The 14,750-nt window shown below is 33.8% G+C and overlaps 1 non-coding gene across 1 annotated transcript; it reads right to left on the reverse strand.

Moving 5' to 3' along the window:
- Nucleotides 1–3,219: 3,219 nt before the first annotated feature.
- On the reverse strand, nucleotides 3,220–3,286 carry Smp_tRNA_00592_Pseudo_TTC.1.1. The gene has a single exon. It is a non-coding gene (tRNA).
- Nucleotides 3,287–14,750: the final 11,464 nt, after the last annotated feature.

A 14,750-nucleotide genomic window follows, 5' to 3' on the forward strand; every position in this document is an offset into this window, starting at 1 on the left:
TGATGAAATAAATTTCATTATAAATGAAGTCCGTCTAAATAATTCGTCTCTATGTGTTGCATGAATAAGATGTTGATAGTTTGAAAAAATGGACTTTCATCTTAAGCTAACAATAACTGAAGAACACAATTAACAATTATGGAGTCTTGGAAAATTTAACATGGCATAGACCCTAATCAATTCATATATCAGGTCAAGTATAATTCTAATCCAACCATTGATATCGAAATAAAATGGTTATCTTGAACACAATATACGTTCAGAATCCCACTATTAATCACTGAACAGGTCACAAACAACTTGCAAATGTAAAAGACGACTTAGAAATAAGGTCATTAGAATGGATCGAAAAAAAATGCTTGTGAAGTAAACAAAATGATCACGATCCCAATAGATGTAGGCGTTAATAATATCCCGATTAAACCATGTAACTCAGAACACTGAACATTACCAATTATTATTTACCATCTGCGCATATGTGGATTATTTTATCAACACATAATGTATAGATCCATACCAACCATATGAAAAAACTATGATGCTGACAGTGGTATATACTTATACACTGAGATATCAAAAAATTTTTAAACCAAACTAAACAAGTTAGAATAAACGATAAATTAGTGTCGTTTGAGATTAACTCAAGTGAAATCCAAATACATATTTCTATATTGTTACTTAGTTCAAACAAACTGTCTACCTTATTGTAATCAAAACGGTAACATGTTTAAATGTTTCACAACCAGGTATCACAAATTAACTAATATAAAGTATATACCAGAACCAATTAGGATCGGTGAAGCAAACTCATGATCATAGAACAATTACAACATAGGCTTAGGAGTTAGGATTATGAGTTGAGGTTACGGTTTTCATAACAACCTGACATCAGCTATAACGCAATTATTTTAAACTCAATATTCTAATCCGAAGTCCTAACATACTAAGTCATCCAGTTAACTTTGTTATCCCTTGATTGGCTAAAACAGGTTAAACCCACAATGTCATCCACTGTAGACTTTTTAATGCTGAGTGAAGTTATATGGTAAAATACTCCAGCTAGAATTTACTTTGCTAGGTCTAAACAAAACAGAGATCATAGACAACTTAACTGTATAAAACCAGTACGTTTGGCAGATTATCATACATCTGTATGATCTCCAAATTCTAACTTTACTGCCAATATGATAAGAAGTTAGTTCAGTTTAATTCTAAAACAAAATTTGGAAAAAGCTAACATCCTGATACATTTGTATTCTCATAGTTTACATCAAGGACTGATTTTCTGCAGAAAACCATTCAAAAACTAGTTGTTTCATCTAAGTTTGGCACTCTTCAGCAGTGAGTATGCACGACCTCACTGAGGATCGGACCAAAGACCTTAAGATCTCACAGCGAATGTTTAACCTTTAGACTAATGAACAGACATCCCAACCATCTTACATTACCTTCAGTGAGTAACTAACTCGCATTTAACATGGTTTTATATGAACGGCTACATTTATATTTGACAAGTCAAAAAAGAAATATCACAAAGTAAAATTGTTCTGTTTTTGGACAAATCCATTGGTTGATAGGAGTTAACAAATGGATATATATGTATATATACGATATCTTTAAATGTTATAACTCAATATACTAATGAAGCTTGTATTTCCTGTTTATTCCATCAAAATATTATTAAGAATACAATGAACTGTTGAATTTCATTGTTAGTTTAATATCCATTTAACTCTAGATGTCATCCATTCTTTAATTCTTAAACTACGAATGATCACATGATTTCTTGAATAGTTTATTTAAAGCAAAAATTAAAGCTAAATCAATGAAACACTCAAACATATTCTATTGGATCATGAATCTATTTTTTCATGAAATAACTATGATTAGAAGGGGTTTTGTGGAGATTTCAGTATTTTTCAAAGTTGAAATCATGAGTCAATTGAAGCTAGACCAACAAGGAAAACCTGGAAGCACTGGACGGCCGTCTCGTCTTATTGTGGGACTCCTCAGCAGTGCGCATCCACGATCCCGCACTCGCGAGATTCGAACTCAGGACCTACCACTCTCGAGCCAGAGCCCTTAACCGATAATAACTATGATGTAGTAGTTCTCTGTTGTCGTTATTACTTTTTATTGTACAGGAGAAAAGGGAAAGCAAAAACAAGTACAAAACAAGTACGACCGTCCAGTGCTTCCAGGTTTTCCATGGTGGTCTAGCTTCGATTGACTCATGATTTTAACTATATATAAAAAAACAAGTACACTTCATAAAATATCCCTACTGTTATCATCGTTAGCATCAAGACGATAATCGTAATAATAATAATAATATTGGATGAGTATAGGCTAAACAAAAGTTCCTCTCCATACACATACACACATAACGTACATTATCACTATATTAACGGTAATGTACATTTTTTTACCCAACGAAGATACATCTGATTTCATTATCAATTATAGTCGATTTATTCTGTTCCACATTTATGATTATCAGTATTATTATTATGATGATTATTTGTAGTAAAAATTGTACTACAATGCTTACTAATTATATTTACATACGTTGTACTTGTAATTCGTTTGTCGTTTAAGGATGTTGTTAAGCAAATATATTATAAATATGATGACTGGGCACTTATTGATAAATATAAATATATATAATCTAATACTAGAAATCTCATCTATTCAATAATTGCTGATAGTAAGTATCCGTATTGGATGAAAACATTTACAAACAGGTATATAATAGTAATTCAAATACGAGTATATCCCCCCTACCCCCCATTCCTACACGTACACACTGAAGTGAATGTACAAGTCTGTACAAAAACAATCAGTAAATTGTATAATTCATTAATGTACTTCAATAATAATTACAATGTTATTAGTGGTTACAACATATCTCTTATATATATAAATACACATATTTATCATACAGCATGCCAGTACTTCAATAAATAATAATTGTGTAATTATCCCATTTTGTAAAGTTAAAAAAGAAAATAGCTGTAAATCTAGAAAACAAAAGAGCAATGTTGTCAACGAGAAAATGAGTAAATACTACTGAGTAGGAGTAAATGGTTTTTTTCTTACAGCCTAACTCTAGATTGGTAAGCAAAGATGGATAGTAGCTAGCAGTGGAGTCCAGTTTGACACGCGTTTCGTCCTATTTGGGACTCGTCAGCTGGATGTACCTGCATCTCAGAGTTGATGTTCACTCTGGGACTCGAACCCAGTACCTTTCGCTTGAAACGCCATCGCGTTATCCACTTGACCACTGAGTCCTTTGCTTACCATGCTTGTGAATTTAGGCTATATCGAGGCAATATGCACAGTATGCACATATGCCAATTAGAGACTGACCAGTTGCAGTCCTAAAAACGTCAATTCGAAGATCCAAACAAACAGTACTAAGTAAAATTCTAACTCTAGATTGTTTAGATTCAAAAATGAATCATTAAATACAAATAGATAGATAGACGTGTGGATAGATAAATAGATAGATAGATCGTAGTGGCCAGATGAAGAGAAACGAGATAAATAACTTTCTGATGCATATCAACGCAGAATTGAAGGATATAATTTTCATCCACTGATAAACTCATATTCAGAGAAGATAATTTTAGTTTTAGTTTATTATATAGTGCAAATGTATACTTTTGAATAGTGTAATCATAAGACGAAGATTATCGGAACTATGTGATATATTAATGCAATGCACTTCGAACAATCTGATCATAGATATACATCATACGTATACAAATGTATATAATTATACTAAAAATTACAATGATGTTATGTAGGACAAAAATAGTTGATATAAAATGATCATACTGAAATGGTTAAATTTAGTCCGAAAGACAACACATGCTGTCATGATACTTGAAACTGACAGTCTATGAATGAGTTTTGTTTTTGTAATGAATTGCACGGATCAAACTGTAATACTTTTTGTCACAAACTGATATCAAAATGTTTAACTATTCGAAACTAGAAAGTTTTAAGCAGCCTTTTTTATTTTAGCACTACTGTCAATATCATACGGAATTCCTACGATGGATTAAACTGCAAAATCGTGCATGCAGGACAGTTGATAGACTCGTTCGAGGTGATGACCGGTGTCAGACAAGGTTGCTTACTCTCACCCTTTCTATTTCTCCTGGCGATCGACTGGATCATGAAGACGTCAACATCTGGAGAGAAGCACGGGATACAGTGCACAGCTAGGATGCAGCTGGACGATCCAGACTTCGCAGATGATCTGGTTCTTCTATCACACACACAACAACAAATGCAGGAGAAGACGACCAGTGTAGCAGCAGCCTCAGCAGCAGTAGGTCTCAATATAAACAAAGGGAAAAGCAAGATCCTCCGATACAATACGGAATGCGCCAATCGGATTCAACTTGACGGAGAAGTTTTGGAGGATGTGAAAACCTTTACATATCTGGGCAGCATCATTGATGAACACGGTGGATCAGATACAGATGTGAGGGCGAGGATCGGCAAAGCAAGAGCAGCATATTTACAACTGAAGAGCATCTGGAACTCAAAACAATTGTCAACCAACACCAAGGTTAGAATTTCCAATACAAATGTCAAGACAGTTCTACTGTATGGGGCGGAGACGTGGAGGAGTACGAAAGCCATCATCCAGAAGATACAAGTGTTTATCAACAGCTGTCTACGCAAGATACTTCAGATCCGTTGGCCAGACACTATCAGCAACAAGTTACTGTGGGAGACAACAAACCAGATTCCAGCGGAGGAAGAAATCAGGAAGAAGCACTGGAAGTGGGTGGGACACATATTGAGGAAAGCAGCTAACTGCGTCACAAGGTAAGCCCTCACATGGAATCCTGAAGGCCAAAGAACAAGAGGGAGACCGAAGCACACATTACTCCGAGAAACGGAGACAGACATGAGGAGAATGAACAAAAATTGGATAGAACTAGAAAGGAAGGTCCAGGACAGAGTGGGTTGGAGAATGCTGATCGGCGGCCTATGCTCCATTAGGAGTAACAGGAGTAGGTAAGTAAGTCAAACACCGATTACATTAAGAATTGAGTTAGATAATAATCAGCAATGTGAACTAATGATTATTACCAACTTAATACTCTATAACCATCATGTTTATTATATAATCTAAAACTCCCGGACTAGTTTTCATGAAAAATTATCAATATATGGATCGCAAGAATTATTTCATAGAAAGAAATTGTTATCCAATCCTCTTTATAGGTTTCGAATATTTTTCAAGTGATGAAAATCCTCTTTAAGCAATATCAAATTTATTGATTAATATACCCAATTCTAGACTAAGGCAACTGTACGTTTTTCTTAATATTAAGGATATCTTAACTTTAAAAGTGAATATCATTTAGAGAAATTTATTTTTTATAAGGATACAACAGTCTGCTTAATCGGTTGGGTCAAACATTCTCCAACTTTGAAAATATTATAAGTCAACTTACTTACTCCTGTTACCCCTCGTCGAGGAGCATAGGCCGCTCACCAGCATTCTCCATCCAACCCTGTCATGAGCAATCCTTTCCAGTTCTTTCCAGTTAAGATTCATCCTTTTCATATCTGCTTCTATTTTCCGGCGTAATGTGTTCTTTGGCCTTCCTCTTTTCCGCTTCCCTTCCGGATTCCAACTTAGGGATTGAGTCGTGATGCACATTGGTGATTTCCTTAATGTATGTCCGATCCACTTCCAACGTCTTTTCCTAATTTCCTCTTCAGCTGGAAGCTGGTTTATACTCTCCCATAAAACGCTGTTGCTGATAGTATCCGTCCAGTGAATGTTGAGTATTTTGCGTAGACAACTGTTTATAAATACTTGTAGCTCTCCACGTTTCAGCTCCGCACAGCAGAACTGTCTTGAAGTTCGTATTGAAGATTTTCACTTTGATATTGGTTGACAGACAGTTGTTTTGAGTTCCATATGTTGTTCAATTGTAGAAATGCTGCCCTTGCTTTGCCAATCCTCGCCTTTACATCTGCATCAGATCCTCCTTGATTATCAACGATGCTTCCCATGCAAGTCAACTGCTATTTTTAAATTAATTTAAAATGAATTTATATGACAGCTACCCAGGCGTTACTAAAAAAATGTTCATAAATTGGATACTATGGTAAATACTGTAAAATAAAAATAGAAACACCATAGTAGTTGTTGAGATATGTTTCCCTTTTTTCTTTTCTTCAAAGAAAAGAGTGATGAATATAATAGAATCGTATGTATGATTAGTGGAAGAATTTGTCATAGCAGCTGAAATAGGAGATATCGTTCACGACTAAAGATGGCTCCCAAATAATGATCATATATATTGTCTATTTCGTCGAAATTTTTGTATGAATTCCATAAACAAATTACTATTTCGATCACATTGGTTATCGTAATATTTTTGAAGTTTCTTGGTGGCAGTACATTTCATTGTTTGATGATTACTAAAATTACTTCACGATCGTTCTCTATTACACTTTTCTAACAGACAAGAGCACGAGTGGGAACAAGCAAATGTATTTGAACACAAAATTATAGAACAACTTAGTAAAATCTGAGAACCATAAAGTAAATACTTCATTTGCAAAATGTCAATCGATTGTCCCAGACTTTATTGTTCCTTCGTTTACATACCAATCGCTCTCTGTTCTCGTTCTCTTCTCTTCAATCTTCTTAAAATTCTGCCTCCAGGCATTCCACTTTCAATTGGTGATACATACTACTTATATCTGTCGACGTCATTAGTACACACCACATTCGGACTATCTTCTGGGTTAGAACTAATTTCTGATACCATTATTACCAGACTAGTTTCTTAATCTAAAACTCATTTAGATCTTACTGAATATAAATACAGAATTATTAAACTTAAAAATAACCTTTGAGAATTAAGAATTCGTAAAGTTTGAACCCTCTCAATACGAATCAATCCATGTTTGCCTTAATATTAACTTTTAGTAGAATTATGATATTTCCTTAATCAAAATTCTCATTTGATTTTGTTTTATCCATCACAAATATTTTATAGAATAAATAAACTACGGCTAGAACGGGAACATTCTGGTTGTTATTGATTGTCTTGTAGTGAATAGAATATCTCACTAAAATCTGACAACCATACAGTAAATAATTAGTTTGCAAACTATCAATCAATTGTCTCAATCTTGACTATTCCTTCTGCAAATATAAGTCTATCGTCTCTGATCTAATGTTTCATACATTTTCATACCAAATGAGTTTCGTTTCTGTTCTTTGCTTATCGATCTTCTACCGAAATACATTCTATGCCTGACCATCGTTATATATTACTAATGTGGATATAGGTAACCCACACCACAGTCTGATTACCTGTTTATTTATCTTTTTTCGTATATTTGATCACATTTATTTTAGCTAGTCAATGGTCCGCACTATTTTTTTAAATTTATTCGTAGAAAAATGATAGAATAGTTCAGCAAAGTTTCTCAAAATGATTGTCAATAATATATTTGAGAATGGAGGTTTGTAGAGATTGTAGTAATTTTGATAGTTAGAGGTTAAGGGTTTGTATGCAAAACCGAAGGTCCTGAGTTTGAATCCCTCATGTGGGACTGCCCAGTGCTCCCAGGTTTTCCATGGTGGTCTAGCTTAGATCGACTCATGAAAACGAAAACACTCAGTTATTCATCGATTTTTGTTTTTATTTGATGAATAATTAGTGAATATCACATAGAAACCTAAAATAGGGAAAATACACAGATAGATATTACACAGAATCACTACAGAGAGCATGCTACGTGTTATACTGAATGAATTTTACACTTAATTAGTATAATGAGTATTATATTGTGTAAATTTTACACTGGAATCAAATGGATGTTATACTGAATAATCATCATAATGAATTAAAAAGTAATTTCACGTTTTATCCCATCTCAGCGTCTTCCTCTTTTTATAATTGGATTCCGATGAGTAGATTTTCTGCAAGAGTTCTGACGTACTCAGTTACTCGTTTTTATATAACTAAGATATTTAAACCAAAATATTACAACTAAATATCTCTTGAAGTCAAATGATTATAGAATATCACTGAAACGCTTGCCTACTAACTATCTATCTAATTAATAATCATATATACACTAATGATTAACTGGGTTTCTTGTTGTTCTGTTAAAAAACAACGGCGTATGAAGTCAGTCAAATTATGAGGGGGGAACTTATCCACAGATAAGATTGGGTGGGATTGGGTCTAAATTATGAATTGACTGAAAAATCAGAAGGGGTTTTTTGTGGAGGTTTAGTATTTTCATAGTTGAAAGCGTGAGTTAATTGAAGCTAGACCACCAGGGAAAACCTGGAAGCACTGGACGGCAGTTTCGTTCTATTGTGGGACTCCTCAACAGTCAATGTCAACCACAGAATTTCAACTCAATGGTCGAATAGTGTCAAACTGGATGTTCTTTATTCTAGTCTTTATAGGACTATAGATGCTTACATATTGCAGTGATGAAATAGCTCTACGATAACCAATATTTCTCATTATTTACATAGTTGAGAAGTCTCTGAAAAAACATACATAGTGTAACTCGCGATCAAATCTCCAATTTCCTTACCGATAAGTTACCTCTCTTATGACAGTACTAAAAATGAAACACTGGAAACATAAATTTAAATTTGTCAGGAATTTTCTAGAGCTCAAGGTTCAACTACAAAATGATGTAGTGTCTACACCAAACATAAAGAAATCTTATCAATTATTCTCTTTCTGAGTAACTAAGAGTTTACTGAATAGTTAGGTATTGTATTTCAATTAATTTCAAATTGTATTATATAAGATGGCTATAGGCACTCTATCTAATGAATACATGAACTGATATCGTAATTATTTGATTTTACAAACTTTAGGATATGTGAATCTTTATCTCTTTTCTAAATCCCCCCCTCATGTTAATACATTCGTTACATCTCCAATTCCACTGTTTAAAACATACATGGAAGTCCTTAAAATCTTCAATTATCTCACTGCTTCACGTTTTAGCAGAATCGTATTCATTAACGATTTTTCCAAATTCAGTTTATCAGTTATCATCCATATAATAAGTCAATAAAGGGGAAATATCGGAGACTATATATATTTGCTGTTTAAATCAGTACCAATAGTCAATGTTTGTCCTGGCCTTGCATCATCCTTACTATATTCACAACCTTCACTAAAATGATTGATCTAATTAAATGAGAACTGTCTACTCCCATTCACTATCCCCACTAAAAGTTTTCATCTAATTCACTTCCTAGTTTTCTCCTTAAATTTCACTTGCTTGACTAATTCGTTTATTTATTGGACGGATCAGTTATTTTTAAGATCACATAACAAAATTCTACCTGTCAACTTTAAAACGCCCCCAAATGCCCTGGTATGGCAGAGAGTGGGGAGAGTCTGCTCTCCCTCTCGAAATGCTCTCACATGGCCACGAGTATATAGCCTCTACCAGGGAAGTCCTACTCACTGCCTTCTCGTGGCATTACTGTTGTTTACGAAACTGAGAGGACGAAAAGCGAATGTCCGGTGCTTTAACCGGGTTGGTGGACATGGAAAGTCCATTTAGGAGAGTTGGAAAACCCTGATTCCAAACCAATGATGCACATGGACTCCAGTTTCCTGAGGGAACAAATGGCGTATGAATCAACCGTTGATCACCGGCTACCATGGGACTGCATCTCCTTAAGATGCTCCACTGACTTGTGAATTAGATCTTTAGGTCAAAGGCTCCGGATGTGGCCCCCTGAGAAAACCACCTGCTTCAGTTTGGGCACCTGGGCAGTATCACAGCCCCCACACAAATCGAATGAGATTTGTGCGGCACATATATATCTGGTGCCCCTTTGTACCAATATTTATGTGTTTTAATAATAATAATAACACCTTTAAAACAGTAACAATAAGAAATCCAAGTTAATATAAATTCGATCATACATAGTATATTAAACATTTTTCACATGATCATTTCTGAAATGAATAACAGTCAATAATAAGAAAAGTCTAAAATAAAATTACGTAATAAATATGTCACTAATTAGGATACCAACTTGGGTTTGTGTGTTGTTTATTTTCTTTCTTCTTTGTTTGTTTGTTTGGTTGATTTTGGGTAATTTTCACTTAATCTCAAAGTAATTCATCATATCTATATATTTTGTAAGAGAAAAGTAAAAAGTTCATTAAAGGGGAAAAATAACAATAATAATAAGAATAAGAATAATAACAATAACAAACCAAATGAATAATGTTTTATTTTCTACGGTTAAGAAAGAAAAAAATAGCTAATTGTGTGTTGATGCATTGTGTATGGTAACTATCTCATGAGTTTATATGATGAAAGAAGTTTTTGCTGATGATGTCGTTCAAAAGGACGATGAAAGCTCCACGACCAAACCATCCAGCTCAGAGAACAAAACTCCATCAAAATCACCCACCTGAGCTACAAATCTTCTCCACCACATATATATATATATATATAGAGATTGTGACTAATAGTGGAATTCAAGTCAAAGTGTTTCATCGTATTCGGGATTGATCAGCTGGATGTAACTGTAGCCTAAGTTGATGTTAATACCAAGACTTGAACTTAATACATGTTGCTTCAATTACATGAATAGTCTATAAGTCTTAAATAGGATGAAACGTATATTCTACATTCCACTGCTATCTACAACCAAACTTTGATAAAAACTTTATAAAATTCGTTTTTTCCAAGTATTACAATTTCAAATTAATTGCTAGTTCAGTGGAGTTTAATGTCAATATAGTTGAAGGGAATTCAGTGTAATATTTAATCGTTCTAATGTATGCTCTTTTACTTTATACAAATCAGTAAATAGTCAGTCTCTAGACCTTATTGCTAGTAGAATTCTACCTATGAAATTGTGCTATGGCCACTATACTAAATTTCTTGACATTTTTTTCTGTTAACCAGTTTCTGTTAGCATATAGTCACCCTTAGTAAATCCCTTCAGACTCTCTATATTCAGAAGTTTTAAGTATACTTTTGGGGACTATTTCTAATATTCGATTCAGAAATCGTCTTTTCTCATATTTTCGTTGAACCTTAACACTGATTTCAGTTTGCATTACTCACAAATGACAATCAACAAAACATCTATGTCTGGGACTATTTTCAAACTACGTTCAAACATCGAACATAATGTAACCAGTCTTATGGAATTTCCTATGTTCCATTAGTCTGTAATTATTCGCTCAACAAAAGGCGGAAACAGAACAAGGTGAAATCATTCAAAATAATAGAATACTTAGGAATAAAAGTAAGTCATTTACTTAGAAAAGAATAAATATGACCTGTGAACAATTGATGTAAATCTACTTTTGTCAAATTCAAATCCATATCATTAATCAAAGATAGCAAATGAATAGATGTAATTTGTATGAAGTCCTGGACACCACCCTGTTTGATACTAGTCAACAAGGATTATTTTTTCAATCTTCAGAGATGTGTAAACTTTACATCTTATTTGAATCTCCACCGCCTATTGTTGTAGTTAGAAACATCAACGCATAGGTGTATGACATTCTCAATATACTTTCATATGGAGACAATCAATGCTCCACAACCAGATAATAAAATATTTTATCAAGTGAATAACACTACCGGTTAACCCGTTACTTGAAAAATAAATAGCAAATCAACTTATGGAACAAAAGCCATGGACAATCTATCAAACATAATACATATCTAACAAAATTACTAGTAAAATTAAACACACCCTTGGTTATCAACATGGAGTTGTGGAATTGTTGAATTTTACATTGAGACCACAAATCGATCTCAGTAAAACAACCAGTGAAAACGTGAAAGAATAGATAGCCCGGAATTCTTTGTAGACCAACTTGTTCCACTATGTGAATTTTTAAAATGATAAACAAAAATGTTGTTAGTAGCAAATTATGAAAGTATTGATTATACTACATTCTAGTTCATCAATCAATAACTGGAATAATTTTGCACCAACTGTCAAGCGTTACGTTAACTATACTACGTAATCGATCTGGTAATATTCAGCCTTCGGTACATCATAAATGCCCAACAAAGAATGTGTAAAAACATAGATGAACTGATTTAATAATTGGAGCTTTAACCCGATAATACAAATATTCATAATTTCAAAAATTAGGTTGATATTTCAGAAAATGACGCTACTACATGTAAAAATACTAGGATCACATGATAATGTTTGTGTAGAAAACAATATACTAATTCGTTATCTAAAAACCCCGTATAGCGAGACGTCCGTGATGATAAAAATAATGTGAATGTATCTTTCAAAGACGAGTGATATTACTGGACGTTCAAAATTATTAAATATAATCTAGCTACTTACTAATAACAAGTAGTATAATGCTACTGAAAGGTACAATCTGATCTCCAATGGAATTGTAGTTTTGAGGTAAATTTGTCATCAACGTACTACGAGCTGGTTGTCTAAGAATCCCTTACTCAGCTTTATGTCAAAAAAATACTTTAATAATGTACTCATTGAGATTATTCATTTTCCGTATGGTGTTGTGAAGATAGTTGGATGTTATTGAAATCATGAATCCATCTAGTCCTTCCATGTTTTTCAGTGGTGTTCTAACTAAAAAACATTCATGATTTCAATTAGATTAATTATTTGTTCTGATGCCTAGTCGTATATCTTACACACATGATCATATGTACGGTAAGTCTGCATGAACAAAGTACTTGTGACCACTTATTTGGCTTTCACATGTTCTAATTAACAGTTTAAGAGATTGGAAATTTATGTCAAAAATCAATAGTTTAACAATACAGTATCGCAGCAAGTAAACCTATGTTCAATGAAACACGTAAAAACACAATGTTTATGTACTCTGATAAGTCAAAAAGCAAACAAATTGAAAACTGACTACTCCTTATGACCATCTAGATGATAACTCGTAATATTGCCCAAGATCACACGACAATAAGTACTATTCACTGACTGAAAGGAAAGAATTAACAAATCGCGTAATTTCTATTTTGGAAACTAAACCTACCCTACAAAACATTCCCTTCTATAACATTCCCCTAATGTTTCTACCATTGGTAATATATTATCCCATTTATATCACTAATTCATAGTACGTAATCGGGTGGTCAGCTGTTCTTTCAATGATTCAATATTGGTGACCCAGATTGTGAAGCTTGTTGACGCGAGTTCCAATCCCACAGGAACCATTAGTCCCCTCTATATTGTAGGTACGCCTTGCTAAAAAATACCAGTCAGTACAGACCTAATCCCATGGTTTCGTATCAACTATCACCAACCACATAATAGTACCTGGTTAGTCTAAAGGTAATCAAATGCAAAAATACGTTTTGCTACAGACCGAGGCTTAAATAAACTATTCCTTACAAAACTATGAAATTTGCGAATAAAACACCTTGGTATTGCGTCTCGTATATATTCAATTCAACTCATATGTCAATACATTTACAAATTAAGTGCTGCATTTTGCATTCAGAATATTATATAACATCCTTCTTAGCATACAACACGGAGAACACCAACCCAATCACACTTGATGGCGAAACTCTGGAAGAGGTGGAAACATTCCCGTACCTGAGAAACATCGTTGATGAACAAGGAGGATCTGGTGCAGATGTAAAGGCGAAGATTGGCAAAACAAGGACTGCATTCCTACAATTGAAAAATATATGGAACTCAAAACGACTGTCTGTCAACCAATATCAAAGTCACAATCTTCAATACGAACGTCGAGAATGTCAGTTCTACTCTACGTAGCTGGAACGTGGAGAACTACCACAGACATTATCAAAAGTACAAGTATTTATAAACAGTTGTTTTCGCAAAATACTCAACATTCACTGGACGGATACTATCAGCAACAGCGTTTTATGGGAGAGTATAAACCAGCTTCCAGCTGAAGAGGAAATTAGGAAAAGACGTTGGAAGTGGATCGGACATACATTAAGGAAATCACCAATGTGCATCACGACTCAATCCCTAAGTTGGAATCCGGAAGGGAAGCGGAAAAGAGGAAGGCCAAAGAACACATTACGCCGGAAAATAGAAGCAGATATGAAAAGGATGAATCTTAACTGGAAAGAACTGGAAAGGATTGCTCATGACAGGGTTGGATGGAGAATGCTGGTGAGCGGCCTATGCTCCTCGACGAGGAGTAACAGGCGTATTAAGTAAGTTCTTTCTAGGATACTAACACATTTAAAAATTACAATTGGCTTCCTCAACCAAAAAGTGAAATTTTCACATAAAAATATGATTATTTATTTCAAATAATAAAGGCAGCGATTATTTTTACAGACAAAGATAAAGTGAGTGCCTCAATTAGATGAATAAGAATAAATCAATAATATTAATACAAAATAAACCGTAGATCAACAAGAAATAAATTGGAGAAACAGATTTACATAGTCAAAGAAAAACAATTAAAGGTGAGGCACATCATAACGAATAAACAATAAAAGCATTAATCTATGCCTTTAGAAGTAAGAAAACAAACTAAAGATTTGAAATAATAAAAAATACGCGCGATTAAAAGTTCTTTAAGTAAAGAATGCCTAGATGTGTGCAAAACCTTATCCTACAATGCATCATTAGATAGACGGGATTGTTTCACCGATATTTTTATTATATATTGATCGTTTCTAATTGATTTGTATTTCTGTATGCAGTTTGTCATATTTCTGGTTGGACTTTTATT

Source organism: Schistosoma mansoni, chromosome 4, assembly GCF_000237925.1.
Source record: "Schistosoma mansoni strain Puerto Rico chromosome 4, complete genome".
Classification (NCBI taxonomy): Eukaryota; Metazoa; Platyhelminthes; class Trematoda; order Strigeidida; family Schistosomatidae; genus Schistosoma; species Schistosoma mansoni.